Source organism: Cinclus cinclus, chromosome 3 (genome assembly GCF_963662255.1).
Source record: "Cinclus cinclus chromosome 3, bCinCin1.1, whole genome shotgun sequence".
Classification (NCBI taxonomy): Eukaryota; Metazoa; Chordata; class Aves; order Passeriformes; family Cinclidae; genus Cinclus; species Cinclus cinclus.
Window position 1 is genome coordinate 82,375,596 of NC_085048.1, and position 15,227 is coordinate 82,390,822.

Here is a 15,227-nt window from a genome sequence, read left to right on the forward strand (position 1 = left end):
TCCAGACATTCCCCAGTCAAACACCACATTCAGATTGCTTTGCAATTTCTGCCACTTGTATCTGAGAGCCTTATTCAGTATCTTTACCAAACAGAAACCAGAGCAGGGAAAAAGGATTGTGCCATTGACCCAGCCAAAGGCTGGTCAATGATTGCAGGCTGGTTTGGCCAATACTCTGACTGACATAATCTGCAAATCTGAGCACCCCATTAAGCCTTGAGCAGGAGAATCCAACTGCACTCTCACAGTTCCTTTCCTGCTCATGCAGGATGTGTCTGCCATTGCTCCATCTCCTCCACATGTGAGGAGGCTCTGTGGCAGTGCCCAATCCTCCTCTTAACACCTCACTTTGCCCTCCCTTTTCCAAATAGTTAAATAGAAGCCATGGCAGGGATTAACGAGGTGCCTCGCTGCCAATCTTCACCAACTTTAAAACAAAATTCTTATTCCTATGCTTTGTTTCCAGCCCTTTTGCAGGTGTTTGATGCTTCTTCCTCTCACATTTTACCCACCTTGCCTTTTATCAGTATCTTTGGGGGGGTGTTGGGGTTGAGACATGTTTTTAAATGACCAAATAAAATCTGACAATTTGTTCACATCCTGTACAACCCTGTAGTGATACTGGAGTCATGATAGTAAAGCTTAGCTCTTGCTAGACTATAAAGCGCCTGCACAGAGCAAAATACAGAAATTGTGAAGGATTTCTATATTCTGGATTCAGTACAATATTTCTTCTGGCACTCATCCAAAGCTTCTCCACATTGATTTTTTTTTTTCTCAGAGCTTATACAGGAAGCCAAAAAACCTTTACATTGAACCCAGAAGTAAACTGATCACAAGCCAAAGATAAGTCCTCTCTCTGCAGTTATCTGAACCATTATAGAAGCATTTATTGAGTGGCTTTATTTTTCTGGTTTTAATCTGCAGAGTGCTGACAGCTCCAGAAAGATCTTTCTTAATGGACTTCAATAGTGATGCAGCACTAAACTTATATAGCACCTGCCACACCAAGGCATCCCAGTAGACTTCCCAAATAATAGAGTTTAAAGCTTCTGCTTTCACAAGCCAAAGGCAAGGCTCGAGAGAACAAAATTAGGTTTAGCTTTTAAAATATTGACAAACTTGACATTATTAATTTCAAGAGGTGAATTCATCACTGCTGGAATCGATTGCAAGGGATAAACCAGAGGAGGATCAGCAGAGACAGTATTGGTCAGGTCACAGCCACACACCTGTGTGGGAACCCAGGAATGAAAACCTTTGTTTAATTTGCAGTAATTGCATGTTTACAGCTGTTTAACCCACTGCAATTAAAATCAGTCATCCAGAAAAGCAACAAGAAGTCTGAAGTCAGACTTGCTGTACGTCATTATGGAGCTTTCATGCAGTACTTTCTATGCAATGGTCTCAAAGCATTCTACAATTATTAAGAGGTTACATCTCCCTGAGAGCAGAAGCATTAAACATACTGCAAACCAAAGATCAAGCAATCTGTGGAAATTAATTAATAGTAGTATCAACAGCAGAAACTCAGGAACTCAGCTTTTAGATTCTCCATCTATCACTTACTCAACTAAGCTTCCTGAAATTCCAAGAGACCAATATGTTCCAAGAATGACTTCTCTTTTGCTTTGGTCCTAATCCTAAGAATGCATGTTATTAAGCCTAAGATAGCATTAATAATTGTAGCTTTTAACTGGTAGAAAGCAGGTGTCTTTTCCTTTCATCAGTAGGATCTCATGCTTTGAAAGCCAAGAAAGCAGGAAAAGAACCAGATTTTGTGTTTTCTGAGCAGACCAGTCATTCAGGAATAAATTAAACATGTCAGAAACAATTTGCAGACCACCTGAAGAAAGAATACAAGGAGATGCTGAAATGTTTTGAACATTTATAAACACATTTGAACAGATCCTGATAAGACATTTTACCTCAATAGAATAGGAAACCTATTTCCTAGCTCTCTGCATGAGCTGATGGAAACTGCTTCTGAACTATGACTGCAAAGTTCAAGACAGGTCACACTATCCGGTAGGAAACAGGGCACATGCTTACTTAGTGTTACAACTAATATATACTTATTTTTGTTTCCATATCTTTCAAAGTTAAATGCATCTTCAATTGGTTACAGCTATTTTCTCATTCTCAAGTTACTTATCACATGGCTAATAAATCTGTGAGCACCAATCAGTGCATCAAGATACAAGTTCCCATTTGAAACTCCTGAAATATATATTTTTATAATGGCAATAAATGTTTTTGATTCAGACAGCATAAGTAACTGCATCTTACTGGTATTATGCAGAACTGAGTTGGAAGAAGGCCTTTTTATTTGTCTGCTGTAAGATTGTCCTCCATAATTTTCAAATCATTCTCAGACATTTTGCTCCCAGGTAAAAGGTGACATGTAAAATCAGCTACTGGAAAGAAATGTTATGACTGGGCAGAAGGTATGCACAAAAAACGGCAAAAAGAGCTCTTCTCTGAAAGAGAAAGTTTATAACCAAACTCAATGGAAAAAAAAATAGTCTGGGGACTCAAACTATTCTTATCATCCCATATGGGAACTCCATCCTTCCCCAAGGTCATTCTCACTTTCTGCTTACTATGAAGTCCATTTACAATATTTTTTGAGTGTTTATTGAAGGTGTGAAGAGGGAAATATCTCTGACTGAGCTCTGTCTAGCGAGGAATCAATTCGCACCTTTCACCTAATCCACCAATTTGCAGCATTACTTCTTTACACCTATGGGCAGAGCATTTGACTGTGGAAACCAAAATGCTACCTTGGTGCCCTTGGGCTGTCCTACATTTCTTTTTGTGTTGGGACAATACAGCTGGGTAGGTCAGATAACAAATATCAAAGGCCCAGTTCTGTCACTCTATGAATATATGGGAGCACTGTCAGTGCTATTCAATGAAAAAGGTATATCTTTGGATTAAACAGATCCAAAATATGAAGTATTACTGGATTTGGAAAAGAAAGTGATGAAGAGATATGTTATCCCAAATGCCTAAGCCCCACAAAGATACAGCATAAAACGTGAGGCACAGTGCACAGTCAAGCTCCCCTTGGTTCATGTGTTAGCCTGCATGAGCTGCAGAAGAGGCAGTATAAGAAAAAAAAAGTGTATGCTACCTTCCATATCCAAAGCTGGGGAAAATAGTTGATGCTGATACTGATAAAGGAGGAGATCAGTCCAGGCTGAGTCATGGAGCAAAAGATCAGAGAGCAAAGGAGACAAAGAATACTCAGCGCTGTTATATCAGGGTGACATGTCTAATGGCATGGGCCTTCCTGAGAGATGCTGCCCCCAGGCAGCGAGTTTGGTGGGGAGACTGAGAAGCAGCTTTAGCACCTTGCAGGGAGGAGAATGAATGAATGATCACAGCTTTTTGCTAGGTTTTGTCCAGGGCTGGCATGGCATGGGACAACAACAGAGGGGAGAGGAAGTTTAATAAATGGGTACTTTAGCCTGGGGCTTTTGGTGGTTTTGTACCATGGCATGGGACAACAACAGAGGGGAGAGGAAGTTTAATAAATGGGTACTTTAGCCTGGGGCTTTTAATGGTTTTGTACCTGTAGAGGACTTTATGTGTTTAATTCAGGAGCCCAGTACTTCTTGGCACTGTCACAACATAAACTACATAGGCAGTTCTGCCTTGATAAAGTTACCAGCCAGGAACAGGGAGACCAGAACAGATCAATATATAATGTGGGAGTCATTGGCAAACCACCTGCTTAACCAGTGTCTAACAGCCTGTCACCAGAAATAGAATACAGGATACTAACATGGGTGTAAGAGACTCCGCAGTAAATAATTATGGATTAAGCTGCAGCTAAGTACTGCTGGTTTGTCTCTAATCCATTTTTGTACTGCCTTACCTATGGCTGCTGTCCTCATGCATTTTACTTCAACCCCCAGAGAAAGAGAAAGCTAGACACAGACCTTTTTGCAGGGGTATAAATTAGAGTCTAGGTTTCAGTGTAAGCTGAACCCAAACTGGACACAGCTGAAACCTAGACAGCAGAGTTTAATTTTAGTAGTCCTTCAGTGCCATCACATCTCCTAAGCCTGTATTTTCCAGACTCTCTCTATTGCCCCTCCTTTTCCTCCAGCTTACTAGAAGCAACCTGCTTGTTTCTAGCAAAGCTGAAACCCAAAATATCACAACGTTCTCCATTGCTTCACTGCTCAGATCTCTACAACAACCTGAATAGACTACTTGCTGGGCTGAGTGCTCAGTCCTGGGTGCTCACTTGTGAGAGAAGGGGAAACAATGTGGTTTGGGTAAGCACACTGACACCTGCATGGGTGTCATGACACAGATGAAAACAGACATGGGAAGATGGCAAAGGAAAGGCTTGGGCAGATGTGTGTCATCCTGCTTTGGGGCAGGTATAACACGATTAAACCACCTCACTATCTGCTTTACAAGGCAATGTACCACAGCAGCAAGAGCTGCCGTGAGGCTGTCCCAGAGCAAAGTGACTGACAAGGCACACAGGCAAGTGTTGATACAGGATCAAAGCAGAGAGAGCAGAGTCCTTGTGAGAGTCCTTGGCAACAGGAGGACCAAAAAAACAAGAACAGACCTTGGGACAGATTGTGTGATTAAGTGGAGCTGGAGAAAATTGTGTTTTAAAGATCTCCTGGGGAATGGCCTCAGAACAAAAGCAGCAGCAGAGCTGGATCTGTAGCTATGTATGAAGCAACTGATGCATTTTCCAGCATAAGACAGGAAATGGGGAACCATGGTCTACATTATTACATTTCTTTTGAGCAGGTCAGTGTTCTGTTAACCAGATGCACCGATACCAGTGGTGCAACATTGTCCCACCTAGGCCCGTACAAGTCCCAGGGCTATACTGAATGAAAACGTTGACAGGAATACTAGTCTCCAAAAGTTATTGTTCACAGCCTGCTATTTGGGAATAATGCAGAAAGCTAGAGAATAAATAATTTTTAACCATCTTCTGGTTCTTGGTTTCAACAGTACTTTGATGTTCACCCCCTTTATTCCTTATTCCTGACTGGGTGCTTCTTTTTTCTTTTTTTTTTTTTCTTTCTTTCTTTCTTTCTTTCTTTTTTCTTTTTTTTTTTTTTTTTTTTGGCTACAAGCTCTTATAGTCACAAGCAGGATGAATCTCCAACAGCTGCCAGCTAGCTCTCACTGTTCATTCATAAGATGATCAGTCAACAGGTGCTGAAATCTGCTAGCCATGCATGTGTGCAAACTAGCAAAACTTTGAATGCCTTGCTGGAGAAGTCTCCTGATCACCTCACCGACCTTATGCAGATGCACTGTGTTGCAGTAAAGTTGAGCTGCTTCCAGTGGGCTTTGCTAGCAGCATGGCCATGCCTTCAGTGCACCAGGTATGTGTACTGGCAGCAGCTCAGAATATATAAACCACTGGCTCCCAGGTACTTAGATTTCATCATTTAACTTCTGGGACCAGAGCAACGCAGTCTGCTTTTCTCTAAAAAGAGATACCCAGCTTTCAGTTTCAGCAGTACAGCCTCCCTTGCCTGGTTGCGGAGCCCTTTTATCCAATGCAGCCGAGGGCCAGGTGAATGACCCCAAGTGTGAGAGCAGCTATTGCCCCCTCTGCAGTAAATCAGCATTGCCAGAAAGTGCTGGAGTAGAAGCGAGAGAGTCACAGTGTGTGGCCTTCTGGAAGTAGGGAAGTGATGTGTCCATCCCAGAAATGCAGGGGTGCACCTCTGAGAGGAGTAATGGCTATCAACACCTACTCCCAATCATACTCCTGAAGGACTTGTGACACCTTCTGATCCCAGAAGTGAATGAGCTTACATGGTAACCAAAGTCAGTGACAACAGTACTTCACTAATAAGCACAGGCACCTCACACCTCAGAGCTGTTGTCTATAAATTGCCTTCAAAAGGTGGTAGAAATTCCTGAATAGGGGTTTTCAAGATTTTCTGTGATCAGGACAGCAGAAAGCTTTCTTCCCTAGTGAAATGATAAGACATACACTAACACAGTCTTAATCCAGCCTTGACTATGAATAACAGAACTGGAAAACAAAGCAGTTTTTCCCAGATCCCATTCTGAGGTGTTGAACTGTCACATTTTTTCAGAAATGGAAGTCAGTACAGACAAAGCCACTCTGACAGCTTTTCCCTTGGTCTTCTTAAACCTCTCATGTTAACCACTGCTGGGGGGGTTAATAAAGAAATGAATAAACTCAGCAGGTAACACAAGTGACAGTCCTAGCAACACAGACAAGCTTCAGAAGGCTAATTGTGACAGCAAGGGCTTGAGGATCTCTGCTCAGAAGTCTATCAGATTTAGTATCGCTTCCTAAGGGTTCGCTGATAACTTCCTCTTTCCTATCCTTCTGTTACTTCTCTCTCCAGTGCTATGGTTTCTGCCTGTGGTATTTCACTTAACTATTTTCAGCTTGTTAACCAGTGACCTGCCCCATGTTCCACCTCTTCCCATCAGCAGCCTTCAAGATGTACCCTGTAAAATGTCCTTCTGTTGAAAAGTTGTCTGGAAAATGTAAAATGTAATAATCTTCCTGAAACCAATATGCAAACCCCAACAATGATTTAATCTCTCCGTCCTGCATGCCTAGTTTAGACATACAGGATCACCCAGCGTTTCATTCCTGTGCCAGCACTCAGCTCCACGCCTGAGTGTAGGCATTTGCACTGGTCTTCTAGCCAGACTCTTACTTTATTCACACCCTCAATTTATCCTACAGATCCACACATTTGGAGCCCATACAAGCCAGACTCACTGCTGAAGCTGAAGATGCGTTTGGGAAGCTGGAATGGTAAGTCAACCTTTGGAAAGTGAAGAAGCTGCAGTGAGCCTGTTTCCATCTGCTCACTCCAAGACTTCTACCTCCCTTCCCTCACGCATACACAAACACTGACAGGCACTTTCCCTCCCACCTGCTCTAAGAAATCCTCCCTCTCACAGCAGCTGTGTGACTCTGGGGCCACCTATGTAGTTGGTGTGGTACAGGCTATGAAATCTGGGATGGAGAGTCCCAAAGACTTTGCCATGCCTGCTGCTGTGGGTAGGAAAAGGATGGCTGCTCCTTGTGCTATGGGGAGATAGCATCTCCTTGCCTCTGCCCAGCAGCGGCCCCACACCATGCAACCCATTCTTCTTTCTGTACTGCTGATACCATCAACAGAGCTGTGCAGGAGCAAAGTAAGGATCAGTAGCTGCAGTTTCCCAACTGCTCCCACTGGGTCTTGTGGTCATGAAGTTCAGGTGCTGCAGCCTGTCTTTCATCCAGTCTGCTCTCCACTCTCCATTCCAGCTACAGTGTTGTTGCGCAGATCAATTTCCTTCTCTTGCAGCTGGGCCAAGGTTTCTCATCATGGTTGGTATCTTGTCAGAAGCATCTCCCTAACTACTGCTTCACTTCCAGATTCTGAGTCCTAACACACCCAGTTCCCTGGAAACCATTCCTTCATGGCTTGCTGCTTGGATTTCTTATCTGCTGCTTTGCTGTCTAGGTTCTCAAATTTCTCACCTGACTGAAAAAATATGGGGTATCCTGGCTTTAGCAGTAGCCTGTGATATGCTTTGCAGCTTGACAGAGGGTGGTACAGAAATCCCCTGCTGAGTTTCTAAGGAAAATTCAAAGCCTTAGCATTCTCCTTACCTTCAACAAGCACCATTTCCTCACTCTCCAGCAAATATTCCAGTTACTCTAAACTGGAGTAGCAGTTCTGCCCTTCGGGTAAAAGACTCCTTCAAATCTCAGTGTTTTCAGCCCAGGGAGAAGAAAGGAGAGGGGAGGGGAGGGGAGGGGAGGGGAGGGGAGGGGAGAGGAGAGGAGAGGAGAGGAGAGGAGAGGAGAGGAGAGGAGAGGAGAGGAGAGGAGAGGAGAGGAGAGGAGAGGAGAGGAGAGGAGAGGAGAGGAGAGGAGAGGAGAGGAGAGGAGAGGAGAGGAGAGGAGAGGAGAGGAGAGGAGAGGAGAGGAGAGGAGAGGAGAGGAGAGGAGAGGAGAGGAGAGGAGAGGAGAGGAGAGGAGAGGAGAGGAGAGGAGAGGAGAGGAGAGGAGAGGACACTGCCTCACGTGTGTTACTGCAAGAGGCAGGACAGGATTCTCCAGCAGACCCTTACCAATTTGCCTCCTCTTCAGTATCTGTTCAAGGCCAGTGGCTGCTGATCTGGCCAAGGGAGCACTAAACTGGCCAGGGCCACCACCTCCTACAACCTTTCCTGCTTGTATCCTGCCATCACATCAGCTTGATGTGACAGGCAGAGTGTGAAACACTTGAGGCTCTCTGGAGGAGTCAGACGGTGACACACATTTAACAGGATGGGCAGAAGGTTTGAGGATCACCACAAGCACTGGTCAGCCCAGCAGATGCTGCTGCATGGCATGATAGCTGTGGCTGGATGTATGGCATTCCTGGAAGTCCAGCAGTCTGCCCAGACGTTTCCAGCCCACAGATGGAGAAATGCATCTCAGAGGAACAGTAAGGGGACCGAGCACAAATGTGGTAGCTCTGTAATACAGCATAAAGGAAAGCTGTCAGTGTGCACACAGCAGGGGAAACTGTGCCATGGGTACAACTGTTAACACTTTAAACTTGTTTTATAACAGCATCAGACAAATCTGAAACAGCTGCTCTGTATGCTCTTCATTTCCAGTTGCAATGTATTTTTACTTGCTGTAAAAGAAATTGGTGCTGCTGCTGTTTACAAAATTACCCAAGCTGCACTTATGACTTCTAATTTCTGATCTTGCTGTGATCACATGGATACTATAAACAGCAGGATCAGGATTTGCTCTGCTAATGTTGGTGCCACAGCCCTGAAAAAGCTAAATGCTGGATACATTATGGAGGGGAGCAGGCAGGGGCAGCAAGGGAGAACTGTCGCCTCTCATTTCAGGTTCTCTAAGACCTTTTGTCATTGAACTACCAAACACTTTCTCATGACGCCAAGCAATTAAGCCTCCGTGGCACTGAAGTGTTTATGAGGGAATTACTGCTCATCTCAGCCATGCTCAGAAACGCCAGGTCAGAAGTCAGAGAATTAATAAACCTATTGAGGTGCCAAGAAATACGTTCAGTTGCTGTGTCCCTGGGGCTGACATCTTTAGAACAGTGGAGGAAAGAGCAGAAATAGCTTATTCTCAAACAGAATACCAGGGGCAGGCACCTTCCAATCTAATGAAGGGTGAACTTTTTCATATTTATACAAGATGAGAATTTTATAATGCTTCTTTATCTGTGTTGTAGTAGGACCCAGAAGACCTAGGTGCAGACAAGATCCTTTTGCACAAGGCATTATGAAAATCTTAGACAGGTAAAGAAAAAAGAAGAAATATATAAATATTACTGATATCCTACCTTTCCATTTAACCGTATTCTTTCAGCCTAAGATGCTTTTTCAAATGAAAGGACATGTATAGTGTTATTTTTATCCATGCAATTTATAAACCACATAGCTGCAACGAAGATGATTTGGGATACCACTGTTAAGCAAATCTGGACGCTGTGGCAGAGGAAGCAGGTCCTGGGACGTGCTTATAGGAGCACCCAAGGCATGAGTTCTGCAAGACGGCACAGACTCTGCAGTGGTTGCTATATTGGGAGTTGAGCAATATGAATGCTATTACTAAATCTCCAGGTGCCTTCTTGTGTGACCCAAGGCAGATTGTTTCACTTTCCAAAGCTGCTTTCCTCCTAGTAAAATTGTTGTCACAATGCTTACCTTTTTTGTTTTCTCTTTTTTTCTTTTTTTTTAAGGAGTACTGGAGATCATTTGCTGAAAAGAACATTCAAAGGCTAAGAATGCTCTTTGCTGAGTCTGCCATCCAGCACCAGGAAATGCCTAGCACAAATTCAGCAACATTACAGATTCATAAGTCTCATGGTTTCTAATAATAATGAAAGTCTCACTTATATAGAACATAGAACTATTGTAATATTTAGGTTGGAAAAGGCCTTTAAGATCGTTAACCCAGCACTGCTGCTAAGCCATGTCCCAAAGTGCCACATCTACACATCTTTTAACATCTACAGGTTTATTTTTGTGTGAGTGATTTCAGTATTAGTCACTGTCACCCCAGTGTGTGAGGTCACTACTCACTTTTGTTTTCTAGGCATCCTCACTCCTTTTACTATATCATGTCTAATATTCTGACTTTTTAATTTGAAATATATTATCTGGCATTTTCAGAATAGCCTAGAATGTTTGTTTAATTGCACTCCAATTTTTCCATCTGTGCTTTTTTTCGAAGTGCCCTGGATTACATAAGGGGCAGGAAGGAGAAGAAATATGTGTGTGAAAAAAACAGAAGTATTATTAATTGCCTCTGGGCTAGTCATAATAATGCAAATTGCAACTGATTAAGAATTTTCTCTTTGACCTTGGACCCTCCATCCAGCCATTAATTGCAAAGAAATGGCACTCTCTTAGTCACAGCAATAGGAACAACAGCAGTTTTTCATTTCTAAAAACACCATCCAATAAAGACTCCTTTACCAGAGTGCCCATGAGAGTATTGTTTCCATTTGAGAAATCGAAACTGAGGCACAGAGAGACTTAAAATAACCAGAAGAATGTCAAAGTCCCAACTCCAAATTCTGTGTTGTAACTACTTAAACTTGTCCTTTAGTTTTCAAGCTTATGTTTTATGTTTTAAAAAGACACAGCTACAAAAACCTTCTAACCTGCATGACTCATAAATTAATAATTAATGGCTGGTTATTTTTTAATTTTTTTTTTTTTTTTTTTGCTTTGTCAACACAAGCAATGTTGAGAGCCAAGATGAGATCAGCTTGCTTTCTTTAATCTGGAGATTTCCTTCAAGCAGCAAAGAAAACTGAGTTGATTCATCAAGGCCAAGCCAGAGGCTAAGGTGCAGGCACTTCTCTCTTCAGGTCGCACTGACACCTAACTTAAACTAAATGAATAAGCAAATGCTGAGGCATTCAGCTGGATCACACCCTGCCAGGCCAGGTGCATACAAAACCCAAGGTATGCCTTTCAAACGGAGAAATTGAGGTGAGCTATGCAGCGAAGAGCAGGCACCTGCAAGCCTGGCAGCCTCAGTCGTGTCCCCATCCAGCCAGCCTTTGGCACAGCTCAGTCACCTTTTCCAGGGTCAGATCTATGTTGCTGACTTGCTGCAGGTTAATGCCTTCATGGTCTGCAGTCTGTGCCCTGGGCTCTAGTGAATCATCATAATTGTTCACTTTTATTGTTTGCTATGGCTAGAGCTCAGACATGTCCTCTCCACTGCCCTTTCCCACATGCTTGTTTTATTTCACAGCTTCAGTACAGGTTTTAACAAGAATGATCTTCCAAAAGAAAAGATTTCACTAAGAATTTCTGCCTAGTGAAGAGGAAGTAAAAAGGGGTGATTATTTCAATCAGTTCAAGAGTCTCTCAAACAGACTGGCATCACGAGTCACTTTTATAATTTCATGGTAATTTAGATCTCAAGATGAGTAGGAAGATGTACAATACTTGTGACATTCTCCACCTGCTCCACTTTATGGTTGTGCACATGTATTTCAGTCAGGCAATCATGTTTACACTAAAATAAACCACCCCCAAATGTCCTGATTATATACAGGTACAATCTTTTCTAGCATAGTGAGGAAAAAAAAGCAGCTCTTGAGAAACAATGGTATTTAATAGATGCTTCTAAATTTGGTGGTTTTGCCTCCTGATTCTGTGAGGTCTATTACCTAATCTAATCCTGCAATGGGGTCCTGCTGACAATGATCTAGAAGTGAACGTCAGTGAGAGGTTAAAATCAGACTTTACCATGAGAACACTTTCTGCATATGTCCTAAGCATTTATCTCCTTAGAGACATCTGTTTGTATTTTTTACTAAATTCTGTGTGTCCTGTTAACAAATACCTTCTATTTTTGGTGACAATTTAAAATAAGAAAGTATGGTTATAATCTCTCCCCAAGAGACCAGACAGTAAACATCAGATTTTTCAAGTATTTCAGCATCTGCAGCCTGTATTTTGGCTGCTTTTCTCTGTATTCTCTGAATTGTTTGAAAAAAATATGCCTGGAGAACAGCTGCAGGGTCACTCATTAAAAAGGATTAGCACCTTCCCCATCTCTTTCATGCATTCAGATACACAGAATTCAAATTGCACGAGTTGTTTCTCTTGTTATGTACTTCAAATGTTGCTCACTATTCCAGGCATCACTCTTCTCCAAATTACTTTCCCATCACTCAGGAGGTTCCCTCCCCACCTCCTATGCATGTTTACAATCATATTTGCTTCCAAAGGTTGAAACATGCTTTGCTGTATCCGGACCATCTGATAACTCTCTGCATATGAATATTCCCAGCCCTGTCCACCTAATATGCTACCTATCCCTCCATATGTTTCCTAAGTGCTGTTTATCCATTTGTCTGTGGATGCTTGTACATTGCTGAGAAAGCATCCAGGGCCTGGACTCTGGATCAAAAAAGCCAGAGAAAATGTCAGTTAGCACTGAAACTCCTCAGGGGCCAGAGGCCTGGCTCAAGGGGAGATCTGCTGGAGGGAGAGCCCGCACACTGAACAGAGGTTGCAATGCACTGTTCATGACAGCATTAATTTTAAATCAGCTGAACCAGTTTTCTCCTTGCCAGCCTTTAAAGAAGCATCGCTCAGCCGTACTTCCCCTTGCTGCCGCATTTCAACACAAAAACAGATGTTCTGGTGGGTGCAAATGGATGGATGTGATTTGCAGACACATGACACAAATCCAAACATTAAAGGGCTTAGAAAAGCAGGTACAGATTAACATACTAGAATTTTCAAGAAATGCTGAACTGATACATTGGTAATTTTCTGTTGTCTAAACAAAGTAGGAAATGTCATAAATATACAAAACCAGTGTTGCAAAGATTATATTTAAAAAGGCCAAATACATTATTACAAACATGGCATGGAATCATAGCACATGCTCCCCTCTTCTGGGTCCCATAATATTCGACTGCACTATAATCCTGAACTCTATAATGTGTGTGTCCCTGAGATTATTCTTCCTTAGGGCATTAGCAGCAGCCAGAGTTAGTTGTTCATCTATCTTCACTGGCAGCATACTTAATAAGTGTTTGCTTTGTGTGACAGCATGGTCCCTAAATTCATGGTTTTCTTGTATTTAACTTTGGAGTGAAGTACCGCACCATTGCAGGGCTTCTAAAAATCTGAACAGCTTGGAAAACTGGAATTTTGACATTATCCCAATATCATTTCACAGAATTATAGAATGGCCTGCTTTGGAAGGGATTTAAAGAGAGATCATCCAATTCCAACCCCCCTGCCATGGGCAGGGACACATTCCACAAGACCAAGTTGCTCAGTTGCCATCCAGGCTGGAGCATCCACAGCTCCTCTAGGCAACCTAGTCCAATACCTCACCACTCTCACAGCTAAATGCTTTGAGCTCTTATCTAATCTGTATCTACTGTCAATTTAAAGCCATTCCCCCTTGTCCTTGTCCCTACATGCTCAAGTAAATACTCCCTCCCTCTTTCTTCTAGGCTCCCTTCAGGTGCTGAAAGCCAAGGTTTATTTGAAATGACACGAGTACTGAGCAGAGTGACTGCTTCTCCACATTTGTAATAGTTTAAAACTAACTCACCATGAGCTTACCTTAATAGCAATTACAGACATGAAGCCTATTAAATCATCTTTAAGAAGCTACTCCTTATCTGAGGGGAGTTTACAGCTGCTGGTAGTAGGGCAGGTAACCAACACAAGAGACCATTTCAGTTTCCAGCTGACTTAGTGGCTTAAAGGGCTGAGTTAACAAGGCCAAGTTATTTTTTTTGCATGTACCCACTTCTCTTGGTACCCTCAGCAGCTCAGCTTTGTCCTCAGAGAGCTCTTCCAGGGAACAGGTTGGTGCTTCAGTGCACAGGGTGGTCTGCAGCTACAAACACTTTAGAGTTGCATCAGTTGGGAGTCAGGCAACCCCAGACTAGAACAGTTTGATAAATCACCACCATCAGCAAACTGTCACAAACCAGCCCTTTCACAAGAAGTCTGTTTACATTATTTCAATTAAATTCCAACTTTTTATTAAAAAGTTTTAAGCACATGTGCATATGTACTTTGTTATTGCTTTTTTTCTGTCATTAATTATTTTGATAGAAGATGCTTTAGGAAGCATAATATTAAAGCCGTATCATCAGAATTAATTAGTTGTTCACAAAGATTCACATACTCTGAACTTCTTAAAGAATGTTTATTATTTTCAAAGTTTAATAACTTTGGTTTTAAGTGCAAAGCAAAAACCAAAGTGTAAGTCAGGCAACAGCAGTCAGGAATAGATCAAAATTCCACCTTCAATAATGCCACACCAGTATTCCTTCCACACATTTTCCACTCAGATCTGAAATTTCTGGCGGGGGGCGTCAGCAGTATTTCCATTTCACAGACAAAAACAATGTACAGGGAGCTCAGGGTTCTAACTTGCTCAATACTATTGGCTAAACCAGTGCCTGAAGTACAATCCCCATTACTCAGCCCTCAAGTCCAGGTGTTGGAAATTCCCGTCTCCCTTCCTGTCCGTCAAAGGGCGGCAGTCGGTAATGATTGTGCCCGCGGTGCTCTTCCCTCCCTGCCATACCTTACCTCTCGCAGACCCCAGGGAATGGGGCCAGCCCACAGCTCCGTGTCCTCACGCAGCTTGTGGTGTTTAAAACAGGAAACCCCCGAGTACGTCAAACACGTACACGGCCTTATTTCGGACACAAGGAACTGAAGACGAACATCTACAGGGTAAGAAGGAACTCAGAAATCCAAACGTCGCCTTAGGGGCCCTCCAGACCTCTCTCCAAGCAGAGCCCAAAGGGAACAAGTCCCTGTTCTCACCCTGCACCGCACCGGAGACCCCCAGAGCCGCCCAGACGGCCCGGCCCGGCACACTACGCTGGCAGCAAGAAGGACAAGTGAAAGCTATTCAATATCCCCCCAGCCACCCACCAAACGAAGCAGCTCCCGGTACAGCAGAGCAGCAGCCCCGGGACTGGACTGGACGGGACGGGCCAGGCCTGGCCCCCCGGGACCCGCTCCCTCCCACAGACTTCCGCGTCGGGGGCCCGTCCGCGCATGTGCGAGCGGCACCGGCACACCCCCCCCCCCCCACCCCGCCGGCCGTCCCCGGTTGTACCACTGTGTGCCCAACGTATGGGTAGAGGCAAAAGAGGGCAGCGGCTCCAGGCAGCTCCGCGCGCCTCAGCCCCGCCTGAGACTCG